This window comes from Amblyomma mixtum, chromosome 7, assembly GCF_055824585.1.
Source record: "Amblyomma mixtum isolate Tamu chromosome 7, ASM5582458v1, whole genome shotgun sequence".
Classification (NCBI taxonomy): domain Eukaryota; kingdom Metazoa; phylum Arthropoda; class Arachnida; order Ixodida; family Ixodidae; genus Amblyomma; species Amblyomma mixtum.
In genome coordinates this window covers 110,678,471-110,702,145 of record NC_143018.1, presented here as the reverse complement: position 1 = coordinate 110,702,145, position 23,675 = coordinate 110,678,471, and the positions used below count along the sequence as shown (strand labels likewise).

At 44.2% G+C, this 23,675-nt stretch overlaps 2 long non-coding RNA genes across 2 annotated transcripts; one reads left to right on the top strand and one right to left on the bottom strand.

Annotated features, from left to right (window-relative positions):
- Positions 1–6,145: 6,145 nt before the first annotated feature.
- LOC149337209 (uncharacterized) lies at positions 6,146–16,207 on the bottom strand. Its single transcript, XR_016284387.1, has 3 exons — positions 15,637–16,207; positions 9,898–9,992; positions 6,146–6,456 (listed from the first exon to the last, which is right to left on the bottom strand). It is a non-coding gene; the product is annotated as an uncharacterized LOC149337209 (long non-coding RNA).
- Positions 15,542–23,654, top strand: LOC149337208 (uncharacterized). The gene is made up of 3 exons (XR_016284386.1): positions 15,542–16,513; positions 17,772–17,879; positions 23,486–23,654. It is a non-coding gene; the product is annotated as an uncharacterized LOC149337208 (long non-coding RNA).
- The last annotated feature ends 21 nt before the right edge of the window (positions 23,655–23,675 follow it).

The following is a 23,675-nucleotide window of genomic DNA, read 5'->3' as shown; positions in this document are numbered from 1 at the left end:
GGCGAATTACTCAACCACTGAATAGGAGTGCCTAGCTGTTGTGTGGGCGATAACGAAGTTTCGACCTTACTTGTATGTTCGCCCGTTTCGGGTCTTCAGTGACCACCACTCACTGTGTTGGCCCGCGAACCTTAAAGACCGCTCGGGCCGGCCAGCTCGTTGGAGCCTTCGCTTGCAGGAATTTGATGTTACCGTTGCCTAAAAGTCCGGCAAAAAACACAGCGATGCAGACTGCTTGTCCCGTGCTCTTATCCCGTTCAGCTCTGATGACCTCGAAGATGACCCTCTATTTATTGGTGCTCTGACCACATCCGCTCTCGCTAAACAACAGAGGGACGACACGAAATTGCGGCCACTCATTGATTATCTCGAAGGTACCGCCTCGTTACCACCTCGCCTATTCACGCGTGGCTTGTGGTGGTTTTGCTTGCTGGATGGCGTCCTTTACAAACGAAATTACGGCCCCACGGACACCGGATACCTGCTCGTGGTTCCAATGGCGCTCCGCACTGACGTTTTGCAGGCATACCACGACGAGCTTCCTTCCGGCCACCTCGGATTTTCTCGAAAGATGGCACGAGTTCGTCACCGTTATTACTGGCTCAGGCTTTATGCGGCTTTCAAGCATCGACACCATTTCAAACGGTTCTATCAGATGCTTCATTGGTGCTAGGATCGAAAATTATTTCACGTAACTGAAGCAATTGACAACCTTAAGGCTCCTTAGTTCTTGTTTGAACATCCTGTCGCCATGTGCCAGCAGGTAAACTATATCGAAGTGTAATGCTGTCACGGTTCTTGCGGCCGAAAGCAGAAGGGACTGTTTCTGCTGAGACAAACGGGAGTAATCTGAAGCATTCCTCTGTCTTGCGGTGCCAGTTTGGTTGGCCAAACTGGTCGCTGTATAAATGTTAGGTTGAAGGAGCATTGAAGAAACCTGCGACACATCTGCGTGCAAAGAAAGCTTCAAGACCACTGCCACAAGCGGAAACCTTTCAAAAAACTACAACCACACTTCTAAAAGACTCGCATTCTGTTGACGGGCAAGGATAGAGTTGGCAGGTAGATAGTGGCTGCTTTTTGTATAGCAAACACGCATGGCGGTTTTGTCATCACGCCTTCAACAGCGCCAACGTCGGGTAACACGCCATTAGTTGGTGAACAGCGAAAGCAGTTGATAATCGAAAATGTGACACGTGTGGCACCCTTTTCTTTATTATGCGTTTCCTTCTCAAATATCATTTCAGTGGAAAGTTGCTGAACATAGATTTGTGTATATACTGTGGTAAGGTAGCTATGTTCACTAAATAAATTTTTATATTATCTACTTTTATCATGCATTGCTCTTTGGTTTTACAAACGCATATCGAAGTAGATGCGCGAAATTGAATAGATTTTTTTCGAAGAGGTGGCAAAATAGAAATTACAATTCTCTAAAATTTATGCACGTGTTGTGGCAGCTTGCGATGCAGTGGAAATTTCGGTTATAGTTTCAGACAAACTGGTTAATGCTTTCGGCTTTAAAGATGCATTTGCAGGAACAAACGAAATTGAGAGGGCAAAGTTGCTGCACAGGCGCACAACTCTTTCTGAAAAACATTTGTAAACTTATCTCAAATGTTTGCTGTAATCGCAACGCCCACTCTTATACTAGCGTCTTCGGTTAAAGAAATAGAACACATCACCGGATGTAGTCGTTGTCGAGAACTTCAAGGGCCCTGGAAAGAGCAATAGAAAGAGTGTAGCCTGGATTACAAGAAGTAATCTTGGTCTCGGAGAATGCAGCACTTCTTCGCTCACAATCAGGCACCACTTTACCTGACCCTTAAAGTTTGATCTGCTCTTTCATAAATAGGATAGGCTCTTTCTAGCAGTGTAACTTACGGGCTCTCAGGGGTGAGCATGTTAGAAGCGAGTAACACCGATGAAAGCTGGAAACACACGTTCACCTACAACATTCTGCTAACTGAGCAGCGAAGACATCAGCTGCCCATGGAAGGCAATGAATAACCGTCACATCCAATTTTAACATGTGGCTACAAAGTCCAACCACAAAGCAAAGACCTATAAGCAGTCGTTTTAAGTAACAGTAAAAAAACATGAAGAAGAAGGCATTTTTACGGTCGGTGTTCTGCCTTCTTCTTCATGTACACCACCGACCAGACGGGTTTCCGTCCCACCATCGGCTTTAGTAAAAAAAAAAAAAACAGTAGCAGGTGATGTGTTCCCACTGCTTACAAGCACAATACTTATTTCTATGTTTGCGAAAACAAGGGTCTTGGCTACGCTGCCAAGTTTAGCTGTTTGGGGAGTGTTCAATATCTTAAATATATAAGGTAAGTAGCTTAAAGAAGAGTGTTCTGGCAGTATAGGGCAGTGGAAAGAGCGGTGGTGTCATCATGCTGACGTCACGAAGCCCGCTAGAAGCGCTGGTATCATCCTCCCAAGGAAATAACACCGACCGCTGGGTACCACGCTACGCCGTGCACAGTTCTTTGGAGGAGTAAACTGCTGATAAGTTAATTTCTTGCCGATCAAGTTATGAATGGTATCAGGCTGCAAAATGTATTGCCCTAGTGATTCCCTCTTCTGGATTCAGCACAGAAAAAAAGAACAAACACTGCTATTCTCCCAAATGCGAGAAAGACGGCCCTGGATTTTCGACGTAGTTCGACGTGAATTGTCTTTCTTTTGTACAATGGAAGTAGTACTATAAGGAAATTAACTGTTCTACATTGGCGACTGTGTGTTACCTGCGAAATTCCATGAGCTGGACGGTTAATGAAATATTTTATAGAAAGTACACAACGTCAACTGCGGCCTGAATGTGACTGAAGTGAATATAAGTTATAAATGGGTAGGTAACGAACAAAATATGCAGAATAAAACAGAACTCATTCCGCGTAAAGTTTTTTAAAGGACCTCGTTGTTTTATTATTTGAACTGTCAACCATTATATGCGGACACTGAGTACGACTTGATCCAGTTTTGCTTTTTGTAGAAATAATTCCTCTGGCGCTTTCTTGGCATTTTGTTGTTTGTGGAGCTGCAAAAAGGCATTTACCAGCAAAAAATGGCATTAAGAAATTATTTCAGCAGTGCATTCGAGCCTTCTACAGTATAACCACAAAGGATGGGTGGTCACCATTTCGGAGTGTATGGCGACGCGCCGTAGTCATTGTGATGCGTGTCAAACACTAACATCATTCTATTTGGGAAATCAGACAGGGATGGTTACAATAAATTTGTAATTTGTTATTTTCGAGCTTATAATAACGCCAGTTTCGATAGCGGTGGTCTAATTTCGGTGCAAACGCTAAACCCTATACAGGCCAACTTCTTTTCGTGATCATTGCTCTTTTAGGAGATACACAATTTTAAAGTAAATATATCCCAAGTAAACTCTGCATGATTAATTTTTACCCGTGCGGGAACGTCTTTATGCTTGCAAATCTTTAATTTCACGATAGATTTTCCAGGTTATTACCGCATTATTATTATTAGCCTGCATCACCGCCCAACTATTACCGAGCATTATTACCGTGCTTATATTTGTTTATTGCAAATCTGCATCTGGTGACAGAACGAGCTTACTAGCCATGAAAAATCGAAGAAATATGCTCATTTCATGCCACCTATATGCGTTAGGTACTGCAGGTAGTGCAGCCTGTATTCCTAGTGCATATCTGATGCAATCTTCATCATTGCATCGTGGTTTGGTTTGGTTTGGTTTATGGGGTTTAACGTCCCAAAGCGACTAAGGCTATGAGAGACGCCGTAGTGGAGGGCTCCGGAAATTTCGAAAACCAGGGGTTCTTTAACGTGCATTGACATCGCACAGTACACGGGCCTCTAGAGTTTCTCCTCCAAAGAAATTCAACTGCCGCGGCCGGGATCGAACCCCCGTCTTTCGGGTCAGCAGCCGAGAACCATAATCACTGAGCCACCGCGGCGGCTCATTGCATCGTGAGGCAGAGATGGGTCACGTCATGTATTCTTGCTGTGAGGGACGGACACCGAGGTACGGAAACAAGCAGTGGGAGCGAGAAGGTTTTCCCGATAGCCATCGGAAACATACATGCCAGGTTGCTGTTGGCATATATTGTCGTTTCCTTTAAGTTGGCTTTCGTGGGCGCTAACTACTGCGTAACACCGTACACAGGCACACCTAAGGCTGGTGCATATGTAGGCCACGACGCAGAGGGACTAGGGCTTACAAAATTTCTGTACCAAAGTATCGCGCCTCGATAATTGCGTTCCTAGAATTCATCTGCATTGATGTGACGTCAAACAAAGATTCCAACTGCCATGGAGTGAGGCGCTCTGAAACAGGGTGCTTTTCCAAGCGGCTGAGGTAAACCCAGGATTCTTGGACATCGTGAGGCAACTGTGGAATATTGTATCATACCGCTATGAAAATAATGAAGGCGATAGTCCAGGCTTCCGATGAGGAACAAAACCTTTCTTTTATAGTGTGCATCATTCGTATCGAGTAGTTACGAGTGCCATATAAAACGAATGGCGGACGCTTATGACGGTAGGAAAAACACCGAAAGCAAAAAATAAAAGCTTGTCATGTGGAAATCTCGGAATGTATTTATTGTTAGAGTACAATCTTATCCCATATAAAAAAATTGGATCATAAACCAACTGAAGATAAACACAGCTTTCGCAACCCATCACATCTTTAATTACATAGTAGAAAACTGTGCCACGTCTAGAGCTCGATTTCTGGAGATTGTATTCCAGGAATTACTTGACCTCGGAGTCTTACGCGAGCAATCGAAAACTGCAAATGAGGTCTCGGTTTAGAAAAGTTATGGCAAAACAAAAATCATCAACTACAGGCTAATATCCCTCACCAGTGTTTCATGCAGTGTTTCGTGCATTGTCCACGAACCGACATCCTCTTATGACAATGCTTTGCCAAAGCTTTTTTTCAGAAAGTGTCATGTAACCTTCTTTTTCCTGTATGCATCATGTACCTGCTGAGACGTGTGTAATAATAATATTCACATTCTCGTAAATACGTTCCAAGGTTAAACTCCGTCACATATGTACGCTCGAGAAGGATAAACTGCATTCCGATGTGACGTATTTAACATTCATGTTGAAAAAGCAGATGAACAGGTCAAACAAAATGCCTCGTATGTTTGTCCTGGGAGCGAAGATCCCCGAAATTCTCTCCATGCAAAGAGTATAACACTTCCTTCCTTCCTTCCTTCCTTCCTTCCTTCCTTCCTTCCTTCCTTCCTTCCTTCCTTCCTTCCTTCCTTCCTTCCTTCCTTCCTTCCTTCCTTCCTTCCTTCCTTCCTTCCTTCCTTCCTTCCTTCCTTCCTTCCTAATTCTTGACACATTATGCTAAAAGCTAATTAAATAACGAAGCTATGAGCGCTAGTTCTTATCTTCCAAAAAGAACATTATAGCTTCTTAATGTCGCTGTCCTATGTATCCCAACGCTGAGTGGTGATTTGCGGTTGCACTGAATTTTCATTGGAAACTCAACGTTCCTGCACACAAACGCGCCATTTAACTAGCTGTGCGACATAGCACATTTGATGCTGGGGAGAGAACACTCGTGCAAGTGAAAATAAGCATGTATTTAAAAACTGAATTGTGAGCATGCGCACTTGCTGCGGCCGCGACTCTGATTCGAAGGTAGTTGCCCGTGGGGTCGGAAAAGACCTCGAAGCTGATGGTCGGAGCACCATCTTTGAAAAAAAAAAATGCACCACCTCTTTCTCGACTTTTATTCTAGGTACGACTTCAGTGATTAGAGAAGTTCTGAAATGTATAAATATATTGGCTTCATCGTTAAAGTTTCTTTCATGAGTTAATCAAATGAATAATAACCGAGGCAATATGAAAGTTCGAACGAGATACTTTAGATGAAATCGATATGCCGTGAAAAAAAGCCCATTCTGTCTGTACTGAACACGCCATTCTGTTGCTTTGATTAAAAGACAAGACTTCCTCATGAATATTCACAATAAATATTACAGTTGGCTTTGTAGGACAAATTTGAAATGTAATGCGCTGCGCCTATCAAAATCGCTTAAAACCGTTACGGGCGTTCTCTTTGCTCACATAGATTTGGTATGTGTCGTTTGTAGGCTTTCGGACGACAAAGTAGAGCCTCTTTGCATGAATGCGATAGCCATGAGGGTTTGGCGTCAGATCGAAATATAAAGGTGTCATTAGGACAAAAACCTACTTCAAAGCAGTTAAGGACCACCAATATACTAGCTGGCTATCGAATGTCTATTGGAGCAGGACAAGCTGTATGACTAGTTAGTATTGTCTTTTTGTGTTCTGTCCTCTTGCTGCTACGCGATGCTGAAAACTACCATTGGAGCACTTCACACCTATCGCAGTGCTGATACACATAGCAGAGCATACTGAAAACGCATTAAAAATCCTCACTAGGTGTAGGCGGAGATTTCCGAATCAGGAATTCTGGAAAAAAAGAGAGAAATAAACATTTTTCACTGCAACATCGATTCCTGAACGCGAAAACAAAGATTTCTTTTGGAGCTCGAAATCATTTTCTAGTAGCGAAGAAAGTCAGAAAAAAAAAGTCCATATTCAGTGGAGAGTGCAGTCTCTCGCAGGAATTTATTCAATAAACCACCCCAGGTGGTGATGATGGATGAGAGTAACACACAGAAAGCTGGTGCACATACACTTAAAAGCTTCTTGTCCGCACGGAGAGCAAAATGGGCCTTGAGCGTTGCCTCAATGTCCAACTGCTACAAAAGTGAGGGTTACGTGTTCCGATCTGCCGTAAATCCCAAAGCTACCAAAAACGGGACAAATTATGATTTCATATTACAGATCATTACCAACAGCAGACTCTGTATGCTACCCGCAATAATGTGTCACTGCCGCGCGGCCAAGACAAGTTTGTTAAGGAAACTTCTCTTAGTAGAAAATTTAGATATAAAAGGATAGAAACTTGAAAGAGCAATTTTGTTTTCGCCCCGGAATGCTCCATTTCTTCCAACCGGAATCCAATAGGAATCCAAGAGTGAGCCTTGGCACTGGAGGCACTTTGGCCTGTGTTCGTTGCCATCTTTAAATGGAGGCCAGTAGCTTGTGTCAGCTTGCTTAAAATTAATCCCCGCGACACAACATGGAGAAATCTCACACAAAGATTCGAATTCCGTCGTAATCCTTCTTTATGCTCGAAATGTATCATGAGGCAATATGGGTAACGCTCCCAAGTCATGCGCCGGATATCGGGGTGCTCCCGTGCACAGCAATATTGAGGGGAAGGGGGGCTGCCTTCTCAAGCATATACTGTTTATGAAGCGCAGAAAAACGGTTTATCCGGATACCGTACAACTCACTATTAGTCATGGGCCGTGGTTTCGACAGCGAACGAGTACTGACGAAGTTTTAAGGCGTTGATCGTCACGCACCCTAAACTCCAAAAGGCGTAGAATTTCCACAGTGGTGTCTGCGTGGGTCACGACAGTGTTGTCAGCTACTGCCTCTAATTAACTCAAAAGTCACAAGACCTAGGGCAAGGAAACATCATCTGCCGGTCTATGTTGATTTCCGGAGATGGAAAGAATCAAATGAAGTTAAACCATTCAACTGTAGGCATTTGTATGGCACACTGTTTTATAATAGTTGCGTTAGCAGCGTTGTTATGCTGAGAAGACCTTCTTCAAGCCCCAGTCACAATGGGCATGCTTGAAACAATATCTTTTCACGCTCTTTCTAGGCCGGTGCGCCAAAGGTGAGCCAGGAACGTTGCTTTCAGGGATTGCAGTCAGGCGGCGTGGAATGCAAAGCAGGTTATCCGAAAGTGCAGCTATCCACTGGAACGTAAAAATTACAGCTACGCACAGAAGTGCCTTTTTATCTTCAAATGGTAGCAACGATGTCATAACCATTTCCGGTCTACCTATGGAGCACATATCTCTCCCGGACGGTTAGCGAATTATTTTTGTCGGAACACTCTCGCGTTGTGCAGTTGGAATTTGAGTAAAGGCGGAGATAGGAAAGAGTAGTGACGCGCAAATGGCCACGTTATCGCCGGCGACGCCACTAAAGCTACCCGTTACAATTTCGGTAACATCAAAAAGTATTCGATCTAAAATTATTTCGTCCTAACGACGGCAAGGTGCTCCCCGCCACTAACCCGTTGATCATTTATGATAAGGCGGAAGATTAAGTTATCTCGAAGAGCATGAGCAACTTAGCAGACTCAAGGCAAGAAATGAGTGCTGTTGGGACTGAGTAAACTGCATCTCCATGCGCTGTGATAAAGGAAACGTAACAAGGACAATCATAAAAATGACAATGAACAGGCTCCTCTCACGAAAATTGCATCGCGCTATCAATTTACTTCGTCCGACAAATCGCTTTCTTGTAAATAGGTCCTAACGCAAGGTTAGGGTGGCTTCCGCTACGATATATCGACAAAGTGCAACACAGTTCGCCTTGCGTGACCTTGCTTCATTACCTGGTCTAGCTGACCTTACACAATGGCCTGCGTTTTCCTCTGACATCCAAGAACATGCTCTATAAGGTCATCCGTTCCTACGATAGGTAGCTACTCTGTTCTTTGCTACTCTGTAGTGTCTGACGGCCAGGTGAAGACCAGGGTAAAACCGTTAAGGACACCTGAATGAGGCGAAAAGGTGTGGATCAAGAACTGTTTTTACTTTTTACTCCGTGCCGTACTCAATGTTCTTACAATAAAGATTGCAGTTGAAGTCTACGGTGTGCACGAAGTGGATGAAACGCCCCTTCTAATCCTTCCCTGTCGGGGAAGCCAAACGCCACGCGCGCTGAGTCGTTTTGCCCATTGAAAATGCCAAGACACCATGCGCCAGTGGGGATTTCATTCCAAAGCGTTGTAATGTGAGCCGAAACCTAAGTCACTAGGACAATACAGTACAACAGCGACCTTGGCCATGAAGATTTTCGCCTTATTACACTTTCTCATTAAACTTTGGAAACAATTTTCTAAAATAAGTCAGACATTTCATGACGTCAAAGCCTAACTGCTTTGTCCTGACACATTTCTCGCAAAGCGAAGCAGCATGCTATTCGTATGCTTGTTTTAACCAACGTGTGTGTGGCAGCTTTAAAAGGCACATATCCGCTTCCCGGCCACATCGCGAGCTGCGTGGAAAGTTTTCAGTCGTTCTTAAATAGAGCTTAGAAGAGAGCGATGTATTCTGGTATTTACCATCAGAGTTTAGACGCGCACCGTTTAGTTCCGCCTTGCGGTTGTATTTCACGGGCGCAGACTAATTCCAAATAAAGTTGTTTGAGCAACCATGCAAGCTCTCACTATGCGCATTCGTCAGCTCTGTGTAGTATCTCGGGTAAGTGCTCGAAAGTATAGGTTTTTTTGCATGTGAAGGACCAATGTTGCGTAATGTCTAGAGGGGGCTGCCTAGAGCCGCATCAGTATAATATTCTGCTGTGGCGGTGTACGATTCCAACACCCAGTAAGCTTCAGTGGCAAGGGGCAGGATTGCATACTCGGAGCTCCAGATTGGGAGCGCGGGGCTGTTGAGGGGTTGAAAGAGTACATCGCCATTAACAGAGATCGCAATGGAGGATCCATATCCACGCTACTGCTCTAGCCATTAAATAGTTGTTTTCGTTGTTTCTTCGCATAAAGGGAATGAAACAGGTTTTATAACCTTCAGAAGAAAAGGAAACGCGAGGTGATTGAAATTATGCACATAGTTCCTGTATCTTACTGCAAGAGAAACCTTTGAGGATGATGCGCCGCCTATCAAAATTGAAAGCCAACGTGTTTTTCTGGAAGTGAGTAAAGCGGATTAATTTATCTCGTTCCTTCAATTGCTCAACTATATAATTTTATTTCTTTCACAACCTAACACTGTCACATGCAGCAAGCATACTCACCTCGACCAATGTAGAACATGGTGGTATAAAAGACGACAATGACGACTACGCTGGTGATTCCTATGACGGCCCATACTCGCACAGTGTCGCCGATTCTACTGAAAAATAGGTAAAGATGTACAGCATTAACCGCCTTTATCCTTATCGCACTGAATATGAAACTCGTTTCAAGAAAGTTATACGCACTTTTGAAAAAACACCTATAAATTCATTTTTCTTTTAACTTGAAGGATACACCTGTACACCATGATAGCACTTTTCCTGGCTCAAACGTCGCCTTCGCGGACATAGAATCTTTAGCCGTGTCGATTTGTCGGAGCTCCTTACTGGCGTTTGTTCCTAGCGATTCTGACGGCATCACTTCAGGTTGCCTTGCGCTCATTGGTGCCAAAAATGGCCTCAAAGTGATACCTGAAGTTTTAAAGTTGAATCCGGGCGGCTTAAGCTGAACGGAAGGCCCGAAGAATGCTTACGAACAGAAACTTTCCTATTTTCTTAAAATTATTATCCCAAAACTGAATAATTGCTAATTTCCAAGAAGTCTGTTTGATAAATCCTACCTTGCTGTTAGAGAAACACGTTTAAAGGCGAAAGGCAGGCGACCAAATGACTGGTCGAGTAGAGTGGATCGTTGTAAGATAGGGCCAACATTTCAGATCAAAAGATAAATGGACCAGAACAAAGGGTCTTATTAAACAACCAGGCGCAGAGGGGTTGCAGTTGATTAGAATAAGCTTACTTAAAGCCGTACTAGGAAATGTTTTCACCAAGAACTTCTGCATGCACATTTATGTTCAATAGACGCAACATCTAAAAAGCTCTCAGCGGGGTAACTGAATACAGGAAATGTTGTAAAGTGGATTCACGACATTTTCAGGGTGTCCGGCAGTACACCTGAATTTTTTTTTGTTTTTTTTACACAGTGCAGCCTCAGTTTTTTGACCGAGCACTATAGCACTGCTACAAGTTATCAATTGCGAGCAGCGTTTCAAAAGTTTCAAGATCAAATGCCTCGAGATGCGCTCAATTCTGCTAAAAGGATGCCAATACACGAAATGATTTTCTGAGAGACGAAGATGGAGGACTTTTAGCTGAAGGGCAGCAGCCAGGACCGTCCGCTAACCGAATGAATTATTCAACATCGAGATGCCACTGTTTCAACCAATTTTATTCGGAATCGTTAAAAGAGCTTCACGCGGCAAATCACACTCTTGTAGATGATCGCATCAAGGAGCTTCCTACATATAAGTAAAAATGCCATTATTTTCAGGCAAAACAGTAAAAAAAACTTCATTCCTTTATATGAATGTAAGTAGCGAAAACATTTTAATCGTATGTACATTTTATTCCATCATCACCATCGACCTGACTACGACCACTGCAGGGCAAAGGCTTATCCCATGACTTTCCAATTAACCCTGTCCACTGCCAGTTACAGCCACTGCATGCCAAAAAACTTCTTAATTTATACGCCCACTTAACTTTCTGCCGCCTCCTGACACGCTTACCTTCTCTTCGAATCCACTCCGTTACCCTTAAGGATCAGCGGTTATCTTGCCTTCGCATTTCCCATTTCCTCCTTTTGATTTCGACCAGAATGTCACTAACCCGCGTTCGTTCCCTCACCCACTCTGCCCGCTTCCGGTCTCTTAACATTGAACCTATCACCTTTTTTCCATAGCTCGCTGCATTGTCCCTAACTCAAGCTGAACCCTTTCCAATAGCCTCGACGTTTCTACCTATAAGTGGTTACCGGTAAGATACAGGCGTATACATTTCTCTTCAGGGATCTAAAAACACTTAATTACATTTTTCGTTTACTAATGGACGCTTGCAGCTGTTGCTTGCATAACGCTTTACTTTATGAATTCCTGATTTCTAGGTTTGCTGAGTGGTCAGTTCAGGCGCTGCAGGTGTGGAAGTTTTTCACTGCTTTCATTATTCATGATAGTGAGCAAGTATCTTGAAACGGTTGATTATCTGAACACGTTTCTACCATCAAATACTCAGCGCCCACATTCATGCCGACCGACCCCAGTCGTGCAACATTCTGAAGTGCTCCCACACTCTGGCCATGTTAAACGCACTACACTAAAAAAGGTTGTAAGTTTATTGCCCGACATCTGCCCGCGAAAGGGTGCGGCTACGAAGGGTACATCTGCACCGTATGAGCTTCTCTGCGGACTTCACAGTAAAATATGTACTCGACTGTACTCCCCCAACACAGAAGCGAGTTCATGCGGTCGCCTCGCCACTCCTCGTCCTGCCGGAAGCACACATGCCAAAAAATGTATTGATTGATAAAGTACCAACATTATGTGACATGGCTCAGTGCTAAGGCGCTCGTCTACCGAGCCGGAGTACCCGGATTCGAACCCGACCGCGGTGTCTGCGTTTCGATGGAGGCGAAACGCAAGAGGCGCCCGTGTGCTCTGCGATGTCAGTGCACGTTAAAGATCCCCAGGTGGTCGAAATTATTCCGGAGACCTCAACTACGGCACATCTTTCTCTCTTTCTTCTTTCACTCCCGCCTGCCTCCCTTCTCTTAAGGCGCGGTTCAGGTGTCCGCCGAGATGTGTGAGACAGATATTGCGCCATCTCCTTTCCTCAAAAACCAATTTACCAATTCAGTTAGCCAAGCCAAATGCACCAAAATCCTCCGGGTGTATTGCTCTGATAACTACTGCTGGACGCGAAGAACAAAATCATCGTTCTTCTGAGGATCAATAGGAAGGGTAGTACTTACTCGCGTGCTTCGTAGTCTGTGTAAAAAAAAAAATTACCGACGATTACGTTCCTTCCTAATGCGAAATTTGAGCGCAGCAAATAAGCTGTTTCACCTTTTCGATAGATTGAGGCAAAGAAATCGAGCAACACATGTATGCGCTATCACAGAATTTTTTTTTATTTTTCGCAGGAAGAGGGGGGAGGGGGGCGGCGTGTACACCCAGCGGCAAACGATGGGGGCAGAAGCGCGCGCAGCAAGCGGACAACACAATAAAGGGAGGAGGGAAGAGATAGCAGCGACTGACTGATGCCGCTGACGCCGATAGTGAGTCAACCCCAGCTGCGGAGTTGGTTTCAGGGACAACGCCGCCGATGCCGACACAAACAATATGATACCCTCGCTTCCGCAGCGCTAAGAACCACCCTATTGAAAAAACTCTGCGTGAGTTTGCACGAGAACAGTGATTTTTGTACGATCACGTTCATTTTGCACACGAATGCGCAGAAATTGTGCATTACCTGTACGCATTCTGTGCGTCCTGTGTGTACATGATCGCGTACTGTGAGCTGAAAGACGTACACGCACACTCTTTGTGTGTAAAAAATCGTGGACTCTCGTGGAGAACTCTCTGTGCGTGGACATCTGCGTGCTGAGAGGGGGCTTGCCGAAGCTGTGCGTGCTTATGTGCATACTGAGCAAGCTCAGTGAGGCTGCGTGTGGCCATGTGTGCGTTTGCTTGCTTAGTAGCAACTTGTCGAGACTGTAAAGGCCCATTTAGGGTGAAAGCAAACAAAGTTCGAGCATTCAGTTAATGATTACTTCTCAATAATGAGCAATAAGCTCACGTTTTGCTGTTTTATAATTTTCGTCTTGGCGTAAGTACCCATTAATCATTTTCAACTTCAGCAAACAAATAACCAAAAAAATTATCTTTTAGTGCAAAATGGTTCCCTTCGATACTGCAGGGACCTGTACATGACAACATGCACACTGAGCAAGAACTTGTCAACATTGCAAGTTCATTGTAAAATAATGTAAAAAACAAGCTTCTAATGACTCTTACAGCATCCTTCAGTTCTTCCTTTAACCAATTCTGAAAGTTACAGATATCTTATAGATGCATGATGAAAGCCATCCAGAGCATTTATGTTGTCGCCCGTCATGCAGACAGCCATATTTCGAAATCAGAAGCAACACAACCATTTGTTGCTTGCACTCGAAAGGAGTCAATCAATGGAATAACTCTGAAAGGGCAACAGTGTTTGTTAGGTGCAACAAACAAGCTTGGGGATATAATCAGGTTCAATCAAACATGACGTGCAGAAAGTGAATTGTGAGCTGTAACAGGAATGTTACGAGGCAATTTCTAAAACCATTTCCAAAGCAATTTCCAAAGTCATTAGCATAAATTTACATACACGTAAAAAATCCATGTAAGCCTACATGAAAAGACAGTTTTGAATTCACAGTTGGTGTCAAAAGTTCAGAAATTAGTCCCCTCTCTCAATTTCAGTGACAAATCACAGATCGATTAATTAATTCGCAGTATGGTTCCAGAACAAATCCAATGAATCTCAAATGTGCGAAGTATATATACCACACATGTTGCCTGATTAGCACCAGCATTGCATGATGCATGACGAAGTATCACACTCTTCATTCTTCTTCAATCTGTTTTGAAATTTGCACTACCACAAAGACCATCTGGATGGACTATGATTCCATCATATTGCTGAGAGTCACATTCGGAGACCAAGAGCAACACAACAGTGTGCTGCACATGAGTGGATGTAATGCACTGGGACAACTGTGCACAGTAAGGAACGCTTGTAAGGCGTCAGGTATTTGCTTGGGGAATGTAATCAAGTTCAGTCATGTTTCATGTGTAGAAAGGAAGATAAAAGTTGTAGCAGAACTATGAAATCCAACATCCAATACTGAACTTCCCCAGGTGATCTACACACACATAAAAAGCACGAAAGGATAAGCTCAGCGGTACTGTTAAGTTTGATGCCCTTTGAGGTTTGACTTGCGCGTCTGTATGCAACCATCAGATACCATCTTGAAGTTACCAGAATGCCCAAAACAACTTTGTTGAACTGTTCTACTCTAAACTGAAATACTTTTCCTTAAAACATTTTTTTTTGCAACATGCTGTGTAGCTAATTATAAAATAAAGAAAAGAAGCTGATAAAATTTTCTCATCTCAAGCGTACTGATAAGTACACAAATCTGAGTGCTTTCAAGAGAGGTGACGCACCCGGTATTCAGTGTCCAGAAGCATACATAATGCTGCAGAATCCTATAGCAAGAAAATTTCTTTTAGTTGACAGATGGCTATGTCTGGTCACAAAGTCAATACCAAGTAAGGCGCATATCCTAACCTGCAATTACATGAAGCTGCATGTGCTTCATAGGCTGTAACTCCGCCAATAACTGCTACATATTTCCCACCTCTAGCACGAGTGCGGAATCAATATACAGCATGGAAACAGCAGTTTTGTTGCTTTAGCTTCTTTACTGTGCTGTTTAGGCAAGAGACGAGTTGAAATATTTGCATGGGCAGTTCTCGATTGAAGTAACGTAAAAAACATCCGCACTCCTTTCTGCTGAAGCGACTGGTGGACCACTTTTGCATGTCGCATCTCGTATGACTTGCTAAGGGTCCAGACTGACACACGCACTTCGTCAAACCTTCACACAAAACACTCTTCGCTTTTGCTATGAGCTCCGGCCACAGGCAGTAAGTGTCCCGTCACCGTTCACATCGCAAAAGAAGGCAGCGCTCGCAGGCGGTCAGTTTGAGCTGACAGCGACAGGCGTTGCAGGCACACCGCCGACTAAGTTTACAAGGAAGCCACACTGTAGAAGGGCGCCGTCTTGTAATCGAAACACACCACAGAAACAATGGCCACTGCCGCTGCTTATGAGCAAGGCATTTTTGCAACGAAGTTAGCAGAGCAATAGGCCGAAAGGTTCGACTCATCAAACGACGGCACCGCACTGCTGACCTCATTATCGTTGTCGACCAGACATCCATAACACATATGCCCCGACGGATCGCTTAATTGGGAGCTGCTACTACTCTTGGATGAGAGCGCGCCCACCGGCAGCACACACCGGTAATCCTTCTTCTTTTGCGATTCCAGCACAGTAACAGCGGCGCACAAGACCGCCCAGCAGCAGCACGAGAAAACAAGCGAAGCTCACGGCGGTGATCTCAGAAACCATGCAGCATGTCGGATAGGCTTTGGATTTGACGCGCTAGACCATGCCCACTCACGCACGCACGCACGCACGCACGCATGTACCGACACGCATATTCATGCGTCCACGCGTCACAAATTTCTCAAGTTTTTAATGCTAATATGTGCACAAGAACTTAATTATTTTTGTAACGAAAGTTTCATTTGGTTTTAATCCTTTGCTATCGCACTGCCCAAAAGCATAGAGCCCGAAAGAGACGACCTGGAGGAATGCCTGGAGGCGATGCCTTTCTAAACGGGCCGAAGGAAGCCGGAACTGGCCGAAGCGCTAGCCAACGAACGCAGCGTCTGGGAAGGGACAGCATGGCGGACAGCGTTGCTACGTTTGTCGTGTTCCTCCTTTGTGGTGCCGAGGGCGTGAACCATCGCTGGCATGAGCATTTGTCACTCTTCCGATATGTGATGTGCCGACAGCAGTGAAATTCGCTGGTGCGATGTACGAAAACGTGGTAAGGTGCTGAGTAAACCTGTGTTTATAGCGTGCGTCAGCGGGCTCGACGGATAGCGCGTCGTCCTTTGCGCGCCTGCACTGGAAACGCTATGCTGACGGCGGGGCTCATTTCCTCCATGGCGGAGCAGCTGGTGGGAGACCACTACCCGGGTGACATCTCGCATCTTGGGGGTAAGTTAATTTTCTTCGAACCTGTTCATTATTTCAAAGCCTTTGCGCACAACTGGCCACGTCAACACAGCTAGTACAGAGACGCGAAGACGCAGTGCCTATCGCGGCAGCACGCAGCGCTGAAAGGTTGTTTGCTGGCGGCACACGGGCATGAATGCGCGTGTAGTGTCAGTGGTCACACGGTCATGGTCAGTATGCCATGCAAATATGCACAGCTGATCCGATCGCGGGGTGCACGTTGTCGGCGCCGTACTGCCGCCGTACTGCCATTCATCTCTCGCCGAGAATGGAATATGTGCCCGCGAATAGATCTTCGGCCCGGGCTTTACATTCTCGCCGCATGTTACGCTGTAATTGAAGTAACAGCGCTCGAGTAGTATAACTACGTAGACTGCGATTCAGCTGTATGCGTTAGGATTGAGCTTCCTCCTCTTCCACTTGTATTTCACTTGTACTTTTATAAATTGTGTATTTAAGGTACGAAGCTCCGTATGATCCAGCTGCGTTCGTACTTATAGCCGAGCCAGTGTAGTCGAGCCTTGAATAGCAGAACGGTGAGATAAAAACAAATTGCTCTGAAGTTTTTTGCCTCTATTTTGGCATTCGCTTTTTCATACTTTGGCTCGGAGCTGAAATGGTACAAACAGCTGCAAAATGCACACAGGTGCCCTAGTCCATTTGGCCTAAATCCCGAAGTTGCAGTGAAATTTAAGGGTAATTGAGCCTTTAATATGTACGAAAAATAAACTTAATTGTTTCATGATTATAACCAATGGCGCAAATAAATCTGACTTTGACTTAAATATGCTGAGGTACCTCTCCAATACCTTATTTGATGTTAAAGGAAAAAGTGTGTTTTTCTGCAATTGGCACTATTAATTCATCATACCTGTGAGAATGTGAAATCAGTGCTAATCATGCCAGATTTCAAATTGAGGGACGCATGCAGAATTTGAAGCAAACCAGCCTTCTACTGAAAATATCGTTCTGCTGTGGTCTGTTCTTTTGAATGGTGGCATGTATTGTAGAAACGATGCTGGATATCGATATGCAAGTGATGTCTCGTCTGAGGCTAGCTTGTGAATGACTGCCGTGGTTATGAATTTCTTGTTGCCTGGCCCACTTCGAAATGTGGTTAAACAGTCGTGTTCCATTCTGCGACCGGCTCCTTTTTGTGCCTTGCATTTTGCCTTACATGCTTGATTCTAGTCCATTTTTTGCACTGTGCTGCTGTTAAATGTGTCTTTTTACCTTGCAGCAAGCTCCACATAGCTTTACCAGCAATGCCTCTTCCAAGCTCTCCAGTATAGCTGTGCCAGCCTTTCACTTGGTGCTAGGATGCCCAGCAAGCAAGCAGGCTTTTGAGGTAAGCACTGAAGACATCTTCCGACACAAGTAGCTTTTATTTTCCTAGTCCACTGCTACTTGTGTGACCCCTCGTTATGTTGATTTTGGCAAGTTAGGTTGCGTATTAAGGGCTCTCTTTTGTTTTTCACCTGCTGCTGTGGCCTACTGCATTGGTGTTCGGCTACTGAGCCCAAAGACGCGGGATTGAATTGTGGTGGCTTCGTTTCGACAAGGCGAAATGCATATTTGCTCGTGTGTTATGCAATGTCAGTGCATGTTAAAGAATCTTTGGTGGTCGAAATTTATGCACAGCCCTCCTCTATGAATGGAGCTATTCTTCAACTTTGAGGCATTAAAGGGACACTGATGGCAAGCTGAAGTTGACCTGTGATGATGAAGTTCCGCATCCTAACCACAAAGACGACACTTTTTCTGAAAGTGGAGCTTTATAAGCCAGAGAAAGCAAAACATACAATTGTCATCAGCACCGGCTGATATTGGAAATAAATTGCGATGCGCTGACTCCGTTTTTTTTTTAGCACAGATTCCAGAGGCTAGGCTGAACTGCCATTCACCTCAGAACGGTTATCATGGAGTCCTTTGTGTAGACTTCATGAGTTCAAATCGAGTGTCGGGAAAATTTTTAAATGTAATTTTTGCGCCAATCATTGTGTTGATGGCCTTTGCGCTGCTGTTAAAACCCGGGATAGCAGTATGGTATCCCATAAAACTAGGTTCAGGACTTGCAGGAAGTGGTTTATCACATTCCGCTAGCTTGTGCAAGAAACTACTTCAGGGATATGTGCAGGTGTCTTTAATGTGTTCCTGAGTGAGCACTAACTCGTTAGGGGGAAGGCAGCTTCTAATCTGGCACTACAGTGCCAATGTCGTGAGTGTAAATCATAAGATGACCCATCAGTGTGTACGCCTGATTTCTGTGACACTTCAGTGGTGTATAGAAGTGGTAAACAAATCTGTAAGGTATTTGATGCATATCTCCAAGGCAACGGCTGTATGAGTAGCGAAGCCATTAGTCAATCTTCAACGGAAAGAATTTTCTCTTTTAGATGACATGCATGTATATCAGTGACAGTTATTTGTTGTCCTGCCTTTCGCTGGTGTGGGTCATGTGTGGCGCATCTTAATGCGAGCCTTCTTTTCCTTCACAAAAAATTCAATTGATAGTCCAACCTGTTTTCTTCTCTTTTCCTGTGTTGCATCTTTTGGCTGGTTTTAAATCTGTAACTGAGCTCAGACCGTGATAATTACAGCCGGAAAACAGGGCTACTGAATGTGAGCTTGGCATACATGCGTACTGTATGTGTGAAAGTGCAGTTTACAATATTCAGAAATGCTTGATAGCCTTACAAGAATCTAAAATTTTGTTGGAATTCCTATTTGTTCTCTGTGCAAGTGTCGAGAGTTTTTCCGCTTCAAAGTGTGATTAGAGCCACTTTGGTACTTAAGCTGAAATCTTTTCTTTAGCCTGCATGTTTCTCACTTTTGGGACAGAAATGTGGAGGCTAATTAAAAGAGTTCAGCTTAAAAGAGTATAGACACCTAATCTTGGTGGCATGTTTTCTTCTCTATAATGCTGCGGAAGACACTACTATGCATGAATCACCATCTGGTATTCGCGTGAGACCGTTAAATAATTTATAATCAACTTTTTCTGCCATCCTGTTTCGGTGAACATTTTGACTATGGCTATGACATCAAAGAGAGGTTATAGGTCACGTGAGGCGTGGAAAAACTGCACTTATAATCGCTGCTTCATCATTTTAATTCGCTACAGCGCTGACACCAGCATTCCTTAAGAGCCAGAAGTAGCAATTGTATTGCAGTTTTTCATGCCTCACGTGACCAATAACCTCGCTTTGACGTCACAGCCATCATTCAGCTGTCGAAACCGAAACAAATACAGCAGGAGAAAGAAATTTGATTATAAATTATTTAGCGCTCATAGGAGGATGCCATGTGGTAATTCATGTATAATACTTTATGCCTTATTACAAAGAAAAAAACACGTGCCAAACGATAAGGACAGCAAAGTGAGCTATGGAAAGAAAAATGATAAGTCTAACATTAAGAGACCAAAAGGGGGCGGAGTGGGTGAGGGAACAAACGCGGGTTAATGACATGCTACTTGAAATTAAGAGGAAGAAATGGGCCTGGGCGGGGCTTGTAATGGGAAGACAACATAACCGCTGGTCCTTAAGGGTAATGGAGTGGATTCCAAAAGAATGCAAGCATAGCAGGGGGCGGCAGAAACTTAGATGGGCGGATGAGGTTAAGAAGTGTACGGGGATATGGTGGCCACACCTAGCAAAGGACAGGGTTAATGTGGAGACGTGGGTGAGTCCTTTGCCCTGCAGTGGGCCTAGTCAGGCTGATGATGATGGTATGTGTCGCACCTGCTGCTTCGTGCTATCAGCTGGCCCATGCTTTGCCGACCAGACTAGCCAAATTTGTGATGTGGGTTTTCTATTGCACCTGCATTTGTGTACACAGAGGACTTGAATGGTAGCAGGCGATCCTGTGCATGTGTTCATGCCACAGCACACATGACCCACACTGAAAGCTTCTCTGCCTTTAGTAAGACAGCTGCATCAGTCTGGGGCATAACGTATCCCAGTGCTAGAGTATGAGTAAATTGCTCTCGAATTTTAATCTGGTATCAGGTAGCATAGCGCAAAAGAAGGCTAGCGCGGCTGCCTAATATTCTCTTGGGCAGCTGTGTTGGATTTTCAGTGCCTGTTAGTGTAATCCGTGAAAGTTCACTGTAAACCATTCGTTTCGATGTAAATTAGGAAGTCCTTAGAGCCCTGTACTTTTTAATGATAATAACAAGGTAATGCAGTAATTCAATTGTACCTGTTCTCTTTCAACACAGTAAAGTGCTGCTGGGTCGAGTTCACAGTTTTACTTTGTAGGTGTGATCAGGCTGTCATCATCAGCAGCAGCAGCAGCAGCAGCCTGACTACACGCACTGCAGGGCAAAACCTCTCCCTTGTCTCTCCAATTAACCCTGTCCTCTGCCAATTGTGGCCACCGTATCCCCGCAAACTTCTTAATCTCATCCACCCACCTAATTTTCTGCCGCCCCCTGCTACATTTACCTTCTCATGGAATCCACTCTGTTACCCTCAAGGACCAGCGGTTGTCTTGCCTTCACCTTACATTCCCTGCCCGAGCCCATTTCTTCCTTTTGATTTCAAATAGGATTTCATTAACCCGCGTTTTTTCCCTCACCCACTCCGCCCGCTTCCGGTCTCTTAACGTTACACCTATCATTTTTCTTTCCATAGCTCGCTGCATTGTCCTTGAATTAAGCTGAACCCTCATTGTTAGCCTCCACATTTCTGCCCCATAGGTGAGTACCAGTAAGATACAGCTGTGTTAGACTTTTCTCTTGGGGGATATTGGCAACTGGCTTTCACGATCTGAGAGAACCTGCCATATGCGCTCCACCCCGTTCTTATTCTTCTAGTTATTTCCCTCTCATGATCCGGATCAGCGGTCACTACCCGCACTAAGTATACATATCCTCTTACTACTTCTAGCACCTCGCTACCAATTGTGAACTGCTGTTCCCTTGCTAGACTGTTGAGCATTACTTTGGTTTTCTGCGTGTTCATTTCTAGCCCCACAATTCTGCTCTGCCTGTCTAACTCATTCATCATGCTTTGCAGTTCATATCCTGAGTGGCTTAGCCAGGCAATGCCATCAGGGAATCTCAAATTACTTAGGTATTCTCCAGTAACTCTTCTCCCCAACTGTTCCCATTTCAGGCCCCGGAATACCTCCTGTAAACAGGCAGTGAATAGCATTGGTGAAATCGTGTCTCCCTGCCTGACACCTTGCCTTATTGGAATTTTATTGCTGACCTTATGGAGAACTATGGTAGCTGTGCAGTCGTTATAAATATCTTCCAATATTTTCACATAACACTCTTCTACACCCTGATTCCACAATGCCTGCATGACAGCTGTGGTTCCACCGAGTCAATTGCTGTCTGGTAGTCAATGAAGGCTATATATTGGGGTTGGTTGTATTCTGCCCATTTCTCTATCACCTGATTGATTGCATGAATGTGGTCTCTTGTTGAGTATCCTTTATGAAAGCCTGCCTGATCATTTGATTGATTGAATTCAAAGGTTGTCCTGAGTCTATTAGTGATTACCTTAGTAAATACCTTGTAGACAATGGATAGTAAGCTGATCGGTCTGTAAATCTTCAAGTCCTTGACATCTTCTTTCTTATGAATTAAAATAATGTTCTCATTCTTTCAAGCTCCTGATACGCTCGAGGTCACAAGGCAAGCGTATGCAGGGTGGCTAGTTTCTCTAGCATAATCTCTCCTCCATCCTTCAACAAATCTGCTGTTACCTGATCCTCACCAGCTGCTTTACCCCTTTGCATTGCTCCTGAGGCTTTCTTTACTTCCTCCCTCGTTACTGGCGGGTGTCCCATTGCTGTGCTCTACTGCCTCTCTCTGTAACGTTCTGATTACATTCACTACTGTAGAGATTTGTGTAGAACTCTTCGGCTACTTTAACTATCTTATCCATATTGCTTATGACATTGCCCTCTTTGTCTTTTAGCGCATACATCTGGTTTTTACCAGTGATTAGTTTTCTCTTCACTGATTTTAGGCTACCTCCATGCTTTAGAGCATGCTAGGTTTTCTCCATGTTAAACTTTCTTATGTTGGCTACCTTGCACTTATAATTAACTTCGATAGCTCTCCTAGTCCTATTCTATCTCTGAAGTTAGACGTCCTCATGCTTTGGCGTTTCTTCATCAGATCTTTCGTCTCCTGAGATAGCTTGCAGGTATCCTCTCGAATGATCTGACCACATACTTCTGCAGCACGCTGCAATGAATTTAAATATGTATTTAAAGATAACAGTTAAGGTGGGAGATTGAGCTTTGAGATTTGCACTTCAACTCGGGAGTTATGCCGCTGCTACACAGAATACTTGATCGCCGTAGAGATATTTCATCATCTCGCACCAAACTGCTGTGGAGCCACTGTCACAGTTGATAATTTTGCTGGGAAGCTGTTGTAGCACTCACGCAGTTTTGAAAAGGTGGTATTCATTGTTTTTGTGCTATTGGCAACAGTGATAATACGCTTGCTGCAGTGTTTTGTGGCCAGCCTTCTTTTTTTTCAGTGAAATAAGTTGTACATTTCATGTTGAGTATTCTTTCAGCGATTAAATTGCTTTGATTTTATTCCTTAGTGTAAGTTGCGAGTGCTCCATGTCTGAGTGCAAATTTCTACCACTGAAAAGCCTTCAAAATCTTGATAGATGTCCACACTGTTCTAGGGACTCTGTGGCTATTGGAAATGCCCATTTAGCTGCATTCAAGTGCCACTGAGTTGATGGCCATTTGAAAGCCTTCAAAATGCCTGTGTGACACGGTTATTAGATTTTGTGCAGGTTTGATGCTGAGCAGCCTGCGTGCTTGAGTCGGGTTTTCCAATGTCTGTATTTCAAACCTGATACTTTTCGAAATCATCATTAGTTCATTAATGGAAGAACTACTTGTGCCCTTTTCTGGAATTTCCAGAAAACAAATTAACTGAATTTTTTTGCATGTACTGCTACATTTTTGCAGGTGCTGCATAGTGAGAACCTGGATCAAGACGCCAACCTGCTGGACTTGGAGAAGCTGAAGAAATTGTTTAGCCACTGTGTGGCACCCGTCATGAGGGATGTGGCATTAATAAAGCCAGTTAAGGTGACCTTATCTATGTCCTTTTGCAAGCATGCTACACACATGAGAGCCATCCCATGAAGCACCATTG